Here is a 14,055-nt window from a genome sequence, read left to right as displayed (position 1 = left end):
CTGGCGGGCTACAGTCCATGGAGTCGCAAAGAGTCGGACACCACTGAGCGACTAACACTTTTACTGTCTCTAGTCCTAGTCTATCCAACAATCATATTTGAAGTGGGGCTAGGCACTGAAGTTTGCCTGAAGGTGAAACATTACATGAGTCAAAGTCATCCTTGCAATTTTTCTAAAATGGGTATATCAGGGAAGAGGAAGAGGAAGAGGACTAACTAATGAGGCGGGGATCAAAAGAAGGAGTGGCAGCCGGGAGCCCCGTGAACAGAGCGAGTGTAGGAAAGCGGCAAATTGGAGGGAGCAGCGGAGACTGATCCTTAGCCAGGCTGATAAGATTGACAGACGGCCGCACCCCTGGATGGACAACCTGAGCAGGCACCGGAGAATGCCGCGCTGATTCCTTCCGCCTTTCCGTTTCGAAGCCAGGATTTTGCCTTTTCGGTGGAGCCCAAGAGAGAATGCTGGCACTTTAGCGTAAGCTAAGATTTCCCACTAGGGAAGGAAGATCAACTCAGTCCTGAGAAGGGAAGAAGCAAGCACCCCATCACCATGACGTGTTCATTCTCTCCTGTACTAGTCTTGGCGCCAAACCCAGCCCTTGCCTAACCACCTCGTCTCCTTTCTAGCATGGTGGCCATATTGACAGTACGACAGAATAGAGACTGGCACCTCCCAGACTGCCGGCTCCCCATCTGGAACACCGCCATGTTCTGCATTGCACCATGATCCTGCATGTGCAGACGGCAGTCGTTTTTGCAGTGATTGTAGGCCTCCCTGCTTGTCAATGACATACTCGTGTGTTTTCCTGGGAAAACGCCGGAAGGAGATCAGCCACTGGAGCTGATGTAATATCTTGCTTTGATTTCATCCGGAGAACCTCCAGAAGGAAACAAAAAAAAAAAATCTAGAGAAAAAGTAAATATTCTTAAGGGAGTGGGGGGGCATGAGGGCAAGGAAGAGACACATTTAATGAGCTTCAACGTGGCCTCGCTTTGATATGTATGACATCACTATATTTTTTCTGAAAATCTTATTACCTCTTGTCTTTTAAGTATGTCTATGAATGTAGTTGCTTATTGCTTGAATAAAACTGTTGATAAAGGAGAAACGCTATCAACCAAATGGGTATATAGTCATAATTCTTAGTCACAATAAGTATTGAAAAACACTGAGCTTGATTAAAGAACAAACTAAGTGTGTAGAGCTGATGTTTGGGCATTCATAGGAGCTTGCTTTTAAGACAATCATCCATCCCTTCCCAAGAATGGGCGATGTAGAGAAAATTCTAAATGTGTCCTTCTTAATCACAAGGCACACTCTATTTTTTTTTAAATAGGAGTCTTCTTTCACTTTCATGCATATCAATAAAATCATTTGTTGTGACAAAAGAGATAGGTCAAAGTACACAGCACAGAGTCTGATCGTAGAATGTACTCAATAAATGTTTGCTGGATTGAAACCCAAATCTTCCTTGAAAGTAGAGAACGTTTTTTGTTTGGAGTGGCATTTCATGTTGAGGCCCCTCTAGACAGCAATCATTTCCTGTTGACTTGGGTTTGGTCACCTGAAGGTCAGTGGAATCACATGTGACAGAAGTTTCTCACAGCATGGGTTTTGTGACAGGAGTGGCAGTGTGAGGGGTATGAAATGACCTAGGATGGCTTGTGAAGCCTGAGTTTCTGCCAAAATTAGCCATGAAGCTCTAGGCTTCAGTTTCCTCACTGGCAAAATCAGGATGCTAATATGTCCCCATCCATAGGGCTGTTGGAGAGGAATTACATTAGATAGCATATAGCTAACAAGCTAGCTTGTATTAAGCTCTAAAATAATGGGATTTCTTTCCTTTCTGGAAAAGGATTACATTGTGCCTAGCCTCAGAACACCAATGCTCAGAGAGTCTGGAATGCCCACTGACACATCTGGCACGAAATGATTAAAGCAGCAACTTTTGACTCAAAAGCAGAAAGATGGCATGCAGTTTCTCACTGCCTTTTCCTTAGGCAGGCTGAGCTATCTTCTCAGTTTCTAACAAGTTGCCAAATTATAGATAGATTGAATTGTGCCTCGTGAGAGAAAAATCATTTTTTGACTTGGATTTATGTGCGTGCATGTGATGCAATGTTGCTGGAGACAGCTATTGAGTTAGAGAAGCATGTGTTTATTTTGTTTTAAATTTATTTATTTATTTTAGTCTTTGTTGGGTCTTCATAGCTCCAGGCGGGCTTTCTCTAGTTGTGGGGAGTGGGGGCTACTCTTTGTTGTGGTGCACGGGCTTCTCATTGCAGTGCCTTTTCTTGTTTTGGAGCACAGGCTCTAGGGTGCAGGCTTCAGAAGTTGCAGCACGTAGGCTCTATAGGGTGGGTATAGTAGTTGTGGCACATGGGCTTAGCTGCTCCGTGGCACGTGGAATCTTTCTGGACCAGAGATCGAAGCTGTGTCCCCTGCATTCGCAGGTGGATTGTTATCCACCGTACCACCTGGAAAGTCCCAGCATGTGCTTTTAAAAAGCATCCTGGACACATTGCTGACTGCTACATATATTCATTTGTTCATTCATTTACACTTTATAACTTGTTCTACAAATAATTTTTTTTTAATGTTTTACAGCTTAAAGTTGAATTTCTTCCTTTCTCAACACTGGTATTAACCTCTTTAACCTTTCCTGATTGCTCCAAATTAGTAAACTTTTCATTATAAAGTAGCTTGTATATATATGTGTAATACATATTGTGATTATACCGTTTGATACCATTAATACCCTTCTAGCCCAGAGAAACCCAGATGTGGCACAAATTTTCATAGCACATGGCCCCCAGAAAATACCTGGCCTGGAGATGTAAGCCAACATGGGATTAATTTGAAGTAATTCAATCTCTTGGAAACATTGTCTTATATAATTGCCTTAACATTATAGTACTGATTGGTTAATTTGGATAGAAATGATTTTTTTTATAAGAGTAAATTAGAATCCTGTGCCGATTTTGCAAAAGAGATTAGGTTATTCATTTCATTTTAATGACCTTTCAGGACTCCAGTTCAATTGTCAGTGAAATACAAGACTGCCCAGTAAACTAACACCCAGGCTTAATGAGTTTCTTTGGGGGAAATTATTAGTAGATGGCTAAGCCTAAGCAACAACCTTGATTTTAAAAAACATACATCATGTGATATTTATTTTCATGGGCCATGCATTTCATATCATTGTACAACTCTGGGGTGCACATTCCCTAGAACAAATGGAACACTCTTGATTGTTAAATACATTAAAACACCTGCACACAGCAAGGTCCAGCATGAATTTCCAAACTCTACCTAGAAGATGGCTTAGCGCATACCCAGTGAAACCAGTTATCCCACTTGAACAAAGACACAGTGAATCTAATACATCCACCAGAATACAGGACAAGCACATGAAGATATATTAAAAAGTTTAGGAAATAAGAGACATTTGAAATTTGTCAAACTTGAAATTTGACAAGGCTATGACCTAGCCACTCAGTATACTAGATCCTACCACCTCTTTGCCTTGTTCACATTTCTAATCAGAGAAGTAGCAAGTGAATTGTAATTTGTTTGCCAGAGTGAAAGTGAAAGAGTAGAGTATTCAAGGAAGAGAGACCAGTATATATACGTGTGTGTGAGTGTTTCTAAAGAGGATGAGGTTACCAAACATAAAGTCAAGTTCAGGAAGTTAAAAAGAAATTACTTTCTTCTCCAGTCTTAATCATTTTAAAAAGAAAGCTGTGGGGAAGAGATGATGAGAGCACACAATTATTGAATAGTAGGCACTCCTCTGAGTCCTATTGTATATTTATATTTTAGCTCATTAAATTGTGATGACTACCTGAGAAATACCTATCATTATACTACTTTTGAAGGAAAAAAAAAAAAAAAAAACCCTGAAGTTCAGACAGGTTCAATGACTTGCCCAAAGTCCCCCAATTTGTAAGTGGCAGGGCTAGGATTTGAACCTAGGCCTGGTCCAGTTATTTTCTTTTTTTTAAATTGAAATGTAATTGAGATATAACTGCACAACTTTAAGGTGTATGACATTTGATTTGATATGTTTGTAATACTGCAATATGATTACCACTGTAGTGTAGTTAGCTAACAATTCTATCACGTCACATAATTATCATTTCTTTTTTTTTGTAAGAAAAATTACAATTAGTCTCTTAGCAACTTTGAAGTTTATGGTACAGTACTGTTGACTAGAGTTACTGTTGACTATAGCTACATTGATTGGGCTTCCCTGGTGGCTCGGTGGTAAAGAATCCGCCTGCAATGCAGGAGCCGCAGGAGACATGGGTTTAATTCCTGGGTCGGGAAGTTCCCCTGGAGGAGGGCATGGCAATCCACTCCAGTGTTCTTGCCTAGAGAATCCCATGGACAAAGGAGCCTGGCGGGCTATAGTTCATAGAGTCGCAAAGAATCAGACATGACTGAAGCAACTTAGCACGTATGCATAGTTACATTAGATCTCCAGACTTATTTATCTACTGGTTGCAAGTTCATAACCTTAAACAACATCTCCCCAATTCTCTAATTCCCCAGCCCCAAGTAACCACCAGCCTATGCTCTGATTCTGTGAGTTTGGCTGTTTAGGATTCCACCCATAAGTGAGATCATGTAGAATTTGTTTTTCTCATTCTGACTTATTTCGCTTAGTATAATGCTGTCAAGGTCCATCCAGGTTGTTGTAAGTGTCAGAATTTTCTTCTTTCTTGTGGCCGAATAATATTCCATTGTATACATATTTACACACCACATCTTCTTTATCCATTCATCCACTGACAGACACTTAAGTCATTTCCATATATCTTGGCAATTGTATTCCTGTGATAAACAAGAGAATGCAGCTATCTTTTCAATAACTCATTTTCATTTCCTTTGGATATATTTCCCAATGTAGGATTGGAAGATTGTATGCTAAGCAGGATTTTTGCAAACACGGAGATGTTGATAATATAGCTACTCTCTGAAATATTTTCTCTGAAAAGAGTGAAAATGCTGCCTACTGAGGTACCTCCACCAAACATGATTCTGAGTTACACCCAGTCACGGTTATAAAGGGCAAGCTGAAGCCACTAACGTGTTAGCTTTTTTGTGGAGAGTGACTTTCCAATGTCAGAAAAGTGTACTGAACAGAACTGAGGTGAAATTGTTCTTGTACTCTCAGAGAGGGATTTTTGTTTAAGTTTCTTTGGTAAACTATTTGATAGAAGTAACTGAAGTAAACCATTTGTTCCTATAGTACAGTTTTAGAACTAAAAAACAGTTTCCATCACCCAAGTGTTTCCCTGCCAATATAAAGCACAGCGCAGGGAAAGTGTGAACAGCAAGATTCCCAGGGGGGATCTGTAGAGGTGACTTTATTCTTTCCCTGCTCTTCCCCTGTGGCACCCTTCCCCCACTCTGCGACAACCGATTCCATCAGACATTTATAAGCTATTTATAGTGCAATGAGTTGAAGAAGGCAATGGCAACCCACTCCAGTGTTCTTGCCTGGAGAATCCCAGGCACGGGGGAGCCTGGTGGGCTGCTGTCTACGGGGTCGCACAGAGTTGGACACGACTGAAGCGACTTAGCAGTAGCAGCGCAATGAGAGAACACACAGGGTCACAATATAGATACAAATTTGGTAACCATTTTAATATTGAATCTTTTGACCCTTCCTTCATGTCACATCTAACACCCCCTTTCCCTTCCCCAGAGTCAAGGTTTTCTCAATCATTTCTATCCTCCTTTTCTAGTGAATTCAGGTTTCCTCTCTCAGGCCCAGAGTCCTGGCCTCAGGTAAAGCAATCTTGTCATTTAAATCTCAGATCTCTCCTTGCCCCTAGTCCCACCCAATCTATTCGTGTAGCCATTTCAACCTGGTTTTCCACAGCCAGTGCCATGCTAGAGCCAGCTCATACTGCCTTGAGAGAGATGATTGTAAAATTTTCAGGAAATTTGCAAGCAAGGTATGGTTATTATTAAAAATTATATACACTTACAATTAAGAAAATTATATAAAAGCAAAGATAATAAATAACAAAAACTCATCACTTCTTATTTTTACTACATTTTACTATTTTTTATGTGATTAACATTATTTACAGCTATTATATCTGTATGGTGGAAATACTACATAACAGTGTGCCACTGGGCATCTGTTCCCAAGTCTGAGATCAATGATATCACATTGGTAGCTTGAAGTTTGACGTGGTGGAAGTATTTACACCACTGCTACAAATCAGGGTTCCTCCTACCATACCCTCTGAAAGCAGCTGTGATGTATTTACCAGCACTGCATTATGCAGGTCAATGGGAAAACCCACCTATTCTCTCTACAGTGTCTGAAGAAAACCACAGAGCGCTACATTTTGTAATGGGTTTAAATTCACAGTGGTCCATTTCAATGGGAGCCTCAGTGCTGCTCTATAATCTTATTATGGTTTTCTGATCGGTTTTCCGTGCTATGCCCCATACTTTTTTTTTCTTTTTACTTTCTCTGCTTCTTCCCTCCAACATCTAACCCTCCCCTCCTACCTCCTTCCTCTCAAAGTGAATGAAAGTCGCTCAGTCATGTCTGACTCTTTGTGACCCCATGGACTATATAGTCCACGGAATTCTCCAGGCCAAAATACTGGAGTGGGTAGCCTTTCCCTTCCTCTCAAAAGACTACTTAAATTCCTACTTCACACAGAAAACAGAAGCCATCCAAGAAATGCTGGTTTAATTTCCTGGCTCCAAATCTTTAACTGTGTGTGCACCTTGCCTTTTCCTCTTAAAATAAGATAGGCATCCCTTCCTCTAAGGCTTCTTTTCCCATCTGAGTCCTGGTCCCAGGAGCTTCCTTTTCTTCTTTCTCCTGACATCTGTGTCTCGTACTTTCCTTTCTCTGTTGTCTCCTCTCTTCCAGTATTTTATCTCCTATAGCTCTGTCCCATCTAAGCAAATAGACATTCTTAGTCTTGCATCCTTCTATACCTACCTCTTCCTTTCACTTCACAGCCAGACTTGAAAACATTCGTCCAAACTCTTCTAGTCTAAGTCTAAGTCAAATAGCAAATTCTCTGTCTTTATTTTACTTGATTTCTCTCTAACATTTGAACAGGTTTGCCTCTCTACATTTTAATCACTCCCTGTTTGAAATGCCTTGTTCCATTGGTCTCTAGGACATCACCCTCCACTACTTCCCCTTATGCTTCGACAGCCACTACTTAATCTTCTTTGAACTTTCCTTTCCTCTTTCTTTGGGGGTAAGAGAAGTATCTAGAAAAACAAATTTTCTTGATAAAAGCTGGCAGTGATTTTTCTGTATTACTACTCTTCTTCTTACTGTGATTATCATCAGCAGCAAAACAACCATCAGTCCTTCCAGACACAACTGGATGAGAGGAGAAAAAAAATTCTAAAGTGTGTCTATATTATTAGAAAGTAGTGGAACCAAGGATGGAAACCAACATTTATTGATATTTATTGTTAAATGTCAGCATTATGTTAGACATAGGTATTCTCTTATGGCTTAGCTGGTAAAAAATCCACCTGCAATGAGGGAGACCTCGGTTCGATCCCTGGGTTGGGAAGATCCCCTGGAAATCCCACTGGCTACCCACTCCAGTATTCTGGCCTGGAGAATTCCATGGACTGTATAGTCCATGGGGTTGCCAAGAGTCAGACATGATTGAGCAAACTTCACTTTATGTTAGACATTCATACATATATTATCCTTCTTAATATTTACAGTTATACTATAAGGTAAATATTATCCGTACCATTTTACAAGTGATAGAATTGTTTATGTTTTTTTTTTTTTAAATCAGTACTATCTTTTTGTTGTTGTTGGCTGTGCTACATGGCTTGTGGGATCTTAGTTCCCCAACTAGGAATATTATCTTTTTGTTGTTATTGGCTGTGCTGCATGGCTGTGGGATTTAGTTCCCCAGCTAGGACTGAACCCAGGCCCTCGGCAGTGAAAAGAGCCGAGTCCTAACCACTGGGCCATCAGGGAATTCCCCTACTTTTTTTTCTTTTAAAATAAATTTGTTTAAACAGCCCACAACCCCTGGGCTGGTAAGTAGCAGAGCCAGAATTTAAACCTGCTTCTTCTGACAGAGGGCTTCCCTGGTGGCTTAGACGGTAAAGCGTCTGCCCACAATGCGGGAGACCTGGGTTGGGTGGGAAAGATCCCCTGGAGAAGGAAATGGCAACCCACTCCAGTACTCTTGCCTGGAAAATTCCACAGACAGAGGAGACCATGGGGTTGCAGAGAGTCGGACACGACTGAGCGACTTCACTTTTCTTCTGACTCCCAGGACAGTGCTCTTTCCAGAGATAGCCTGTCTCATCTCATCTGCTCTTAGTTTATAGGGATTCTGTGGAAAACAACTAAATGTTTCTTTTGAGTGTGTTAATTTTGGGGAGAAATGTCTTATCATTATTCAGGAGCAATGGGTTGGTAGTCAGACTTGATGGCCTCCAGGGAAGACTTTCCAGCATGTCAATAACTCGCCAAGCACTTCACAAGCAGGTTATTTTCAGCCCTGCTGTCTGAGAAACTGTATTCTTGCAGTGTATCCAGCAACAGTTTCTAGGGGACAGACTCATAACAGTGTACTCAAAAGACTGGTATATAAAACAGACTGAAAATTTATATAAATATCAAAATTCTGATATTCATACACTATGAAATATGAAATATCTCTATGAAATATCAATGAAATATCTCTAGGAAAATATGAAAATATCTCTAGGAAAAATTTTAAAATTTTTGTAAAGTAAGTTTTTTAAAATTTATTTTTAATTGGAGGATGATTGCTTTATAGTATTGTGTTGACTTCTGCCATACAACAATGTGAATCAACCATAAGCATAGGTATGTCTACTCCTTCTTGAACCTCACCACCCCACTCCCCACCCCATTCCACCCTCTAGGTATTAGCGCATATATATGGGATCTATAAACACAGTACTGATAAGCCAATCTGCAGGGCAGGAATAGAGATGCAGACATAGAGAACAGACTTTGGACACAGTTGGGGAATTAGAGGGTGTGATAGATTGAGAGAGGAGCATTGAAACAGATATATTACCATATGTAAAATAGATAGCTAATGGGAAGTTGCTGTGTAACACAGGTAACTCAACATGGTGTTCTATGTAAAGTAAGTTTTTAATCCTCAAGTTATTAAGAAACTGAGCAAGGAAGCAGAGCCACGTGAGCTACATTGATTTCTTTCTTGCTGGAGCAATTGAACTACCATCTGGCTAACAGAAGGGAGGATAGAGAACAAATGTTAGGTACCCTTTTCCCTTTAGTTTAGGCTAGAGATCTCAAGGCAAGTTCACAGTCTGTGAGCCTCCAGGTTGACCATTCATCCCCTTTCTGCTTACATAATATGTTTTGTATCACTCAGATGATATAAATTTGGGCTTAAAAATAGCACAAATGCTAGCTTGTGACCACAAGTTTCATAGAAATGTTCTCTTCTCCTGCCTAGACCCTCAGAACTGGGGCAACTCTCCTTATCTTCCCTAGTGATGAGTGTTGGGGGAGTTGCTTCTGGGTCATCCTACCCTGGGGTCTAGCCCTTTGAGTACCAGCTTTACTAGGAGAGAGTTTACTATTTAGAGTAGCTTGGGTGTCTCATAAGCTGAAACTATGAAAAGTGCGTCTTAATTTCCCCCTTTGAGCAAATACCCTCAGAGCAAAAGTATCTTTGGTTTTCAGCTACACACAGGATTCCTACCTCCACTTGGATTTTGGCCTGCTAATTTCCTACCTAATGGTAGGATGATTTAAAGAAGATACTTAAAAACATATTTTATCCAGCATTTTCAGTGGTTTTTAGCAGGAAGAATAGTTCAAATAACCCATCCTCTTAGTTTCAATATTAATATGTTAGTACTCAATAAAAGGTCACTGATATCTTGTCTAAATGGACTGAGGTGATCTACAAACATGGTCAGTCAAACCTGAGTGCCGCAGAATTGGAGCTTGCTTAACAGTGTCTCTGAAAATGTGCTCTGTCTGTATCCTTTGCCAGAAATGCAGATTCTGGACCCCATTCTAGATCTACTGATCAGAATCTGGGAGATCAACTCATCTCTGCATTTTATAAGCTCTGCAGGTAATTCTTATGAGCACTGAAGTTTAGAACCATTGAACTAAGTAAGGCATGGTTCTAAATTACATCTCATACATTCTCAGAAATGCCTCTTTTTCTAAAACCTTCTCACCTGGAATATACATTAGCAAAGCATTCATTTATAAGAGAAAGATTATTTCTCAGCACATCTTATCATTTTCTTTATATTTTTAATACATATTCATAACAGATTCTTTGTAGCATACTTAAATTACCATAAGGAGTGTATAAAACATTAAAAATCCTAAGAAGGCATGACAACATAGCCTTCATAAAAATCTAGAAACTGGAAATCCAATTGTCAGTTGGATGGGAGAATTTAGACCACCGACTATCATTTAAATCACAAACCTAGTCTTCCTAATCAGCATAAAGCCTTTTATAGCTGCAACAAAAATAAAACAGAAATAACACAAAAGGGGCTTTCTTGATAGATGAAAGAATGATATAGTATATGGATTATATTTTTCTGTAATAGTGTTTTTCCTTGTTTATTTAATGCCACAATTAAAACCTTAATTTCTTTATTTGATGTCTTATCCAAGAATTTATGTTTATATAACCTCTGATTCCCATGGAAGTCAGACTTTGGAAAGAACTACAAAAAATGGTAATTTATTATAAAAGTATCCTATTTGAGGATTTCTGCAATGCAGGAGACCCCAGTTTGATTCCTGATTTGGGAAGTTCTCCTGGAGAAGAGATAGGCTACCCACTCTGTTATTCTTGGGTTTCCCTGGTGGCTCAGATGGTAAAGAATCTGCCTGCAATGTGGGAGACCTGAATTTGATCCCTGGGTTAGGAAGATCTCCTGGAGGAGGGCATGGCAACCTACTCCAGTGTTCTTGCCTGGAGAATCCCCATGGACAAAAGAGCCTGGTGGGCTATAGTCCATGGGGTCATGAAGAGTCGGACATGATGGAGCGACTAAGCTCAACACAGCATCTTTATCCGCACGTGTTTTTTCTCCTCAACAGTTCAGTTTAGTTCAGTCGCTCAGTCGTGTCCAGCTCTTTGCAACCCCATGAATCGCAGCACGCCAGGCCTCCCTGTCTGTCACCAACTCCCGGAGTTCACTCAAACTCATGTCCATTGAGTCAGTGATGCCATCCAGCCATCTCATCCTCTGTCGTCCCTTTCTCCTCCTGCCCCCAATCCGTCCCAGCATCAGGGTCTTTTCCAATGAGTCAACTCTTCACATGAGGTGGCCAAAGTATTGGAATTTCAGCTTCAGCATCAGTCCTTCCAATGAACACCAGGACTGATCTCCTTTAGGATGGACTGGTTGGATCTCCTTGCAGTCCAAGGGACTCTCAAGAGTCTTCTCCAACACCACAGTTCAAAAGCATCAATTTTTCGGTGCTCAGCTTTCTTCACAGTCCAACTCACATCTATATATGACCACTGGAAAAACCATAGCCTTGACTAGACAGACCTTTGTTGGCAAAGTAATGTCTCTGCTTTTCAATTTCTCCTCTTAGTATCTGGAAATTCATGTGGATAGATATGTGACAACATAGCATAGAAATATTAATGGTAGGATTTGAGAAGTGTATATATGGGTATTCATGGTAATGTTCTTTCAGTTTTGCTTTATGTTTGAAGATTTTCATGACCAAATATTTCTGATAGAAAGCTCATAGGCACATACAGCTAGTCCCTGCACACTGGTCAGTGATGACTTTATCACAGCCCTGCAGCGCCACAATTCTCCCTCTCCTGAGAGCATCCTTCCCCTCCCTCATTCGCCTGACCAAAGTCTACACTTTGTTTAAGACTCAGTTCAAGGATCAGGACTTGGGACTTCTTTGGTGGTCCAGGGTTTAAGAATTGGCCTTCCAGTGCATGGAGCAAGGGTTCGATCCCTGGACAGGGAACTAAGATCCCACAAGTCATGGGGCAGCTAACCCCGTACTCTGCAGCTACTCAGCCCCCACACCCTGGAGCCCCTGTCCCTCTTGAGTGCTATAACTCCTGAGCCTACATCCTGCAATGAAAGATCCCGCATGCTACAACTAAGATCTGATGCAGCCAAATGAATAAATATTTTTAAAAGAGCAACAAGAAATGCTACCTTTGAGAATTAAAAAAGAGAGAGAGAGATCTGGACTTTTTTTAATACCTCCAACTCAACACAGATCTGGTCATTACTTCATTCTTCTGTACCATACCTTACACACCCCACCTCCTTGGCCTAAATCAACACACATAGTTCTCTTACAGTTTTAGAGGTCCAAAGTCCACAGTCAGTTTCACTGAGTCAAAATCAAGGTGTTGGCAGAGCTAACTTCCTTCCGGAGGCTCTAGTAGAGGATCCATTCTGTTCACTTCAGTTCAGTCACTCAGTCGTGTCCGACTGTTTGCAGCCCCATGGACTGCAGCACACTAGGCCTCCTTGTCCATCACCAACTCCTGACGCTTACTCAAACTTATGTCTATTGAGTTGGTGATGCCATCCAACCATCTCATCCATCTCTGTCGTCCACTTCTCCTGCCTTCAATCTTTCCCAGGATCAAGGTCTTTTCAAATGAGTCAGTTCTTTGCATTAGGTGGCCAAAGTATTGGGGTTGCTTTACCTTTTTTTGGCTTCTAGTGGCCCCCTATATTCCTTGGCTTGTGGCCTCTTTCTCCATCTTCCAAGGGCATCTCCAATCTCTGCTTTTAGAATCACATTGGCTTCTCTGTGTAGTAAAATATTCCTCTTTCCTCCTCTTACAATTATTATGACACTTATGATTATTATATTTAGGGTCCACTGGGATAATCTAGGTTAATGTCCCCATCTCAAAATCCTTAACTTAATCATATCTGCACAATCCTATGTAATACTCATAGGTTCGGGGCATTAGAAATTTGATGTCTTTGTTCAGCCTGCTAAATTGATTTTTCGGTGTAAGAATTTAACTTATAGGCTTGGTTAATTAATTCTGAAAGTCTACAATGTTCTTACTTTTAAATATTCTTTATTTAACTTTTTTTTTCTTGGTACATGTATTTAGGGTATGAACAAATAGTAATATAAACATCACAAACAGTAAAAGTGCAAGACTGGATCAAATGGACATTTCAGAATATTTTGAAAATCATGAGCCTGAAAATACAGACAGAATTTTAGAACCAGGATTTATATTAGACTATGTCCCCTCCCATTCTTTGCCAAACATACGCAAATATCCCTTCACAGGTGCAAACCCTAGAGCCATATTTAGTCTACAGGATTTCATCCACAGTTGATTGGATGAGGAATAGACGCGTCAGCCTGAGCCAATCAGATTCTTTCTTTCATGAAATTTGGAATTTTGTATTTAGAGATGATTTATAATCAATCTTGGCTAGCACCTAACTTAGGCAGCAGTCCCTTGGCACACACATGAGAAAGCAGAGAAAGAGGTCTACAGAGTACAGAGAAAGAAATGAGAGAACGTATGGTTCACAGAGAAAGAAACAGACAGAGTAGGTGGTTCTGGGCTGTTTCCAGGTGCTGTTCTTCATGAAGTGCAATGGCATATTGTAGCCCTCTGTTTCTTGAAATAGTCCTATAGCCTACGACTCTCTCCATGTTCTTCTCTCTCTCATATTTTTCCTTCCTTTTCTCTTTTTCTTGCTTCAGCTAAAAATATTCTTTATTATGACAGAGTAGACTCTTTACTGGTGGACTCTATTCTGGTATTAGAACAGGGACAGTGGTTGTGGATTTATGCTTCAAAACAGAAATTTCTTGTATCTTACACTTAATGATAAATTAATCCATATTGGAAGGGTAAAACTATTTTACAATGATTTCTAAGTAAAATTGCACATTTGAGGGATAAAGTAAGGATACTAATTTATAGGGAAATTCTTTTTGCTACTTTTATTTTTTGTCTTCTAATACCATACTCTGAACTCATTATCTACAGGTTATGATGTTGAAAAAAA

This window comes from Ovis aries, chromosome 1 (genome assembly GCF_016772045.2).
Source record: "Ovis aries strain OAR_USU_Benz2616 breed Rambouillet chromosome 1, ARS-UI_Ramb_v3.0, whole genome shotgun sequence".
Taxonomy (NCBI): domain Eukaryota; kingdom Metazoa; phylum Chordata; class Mammalia; order Artiodactyla; family Bovidae; genus Ovis; species Ovis aries.
The sequence above is the reverse complement of the archived record's forward strand: the minus strand, read 5'-3'. Positions refer to the sequence as shown.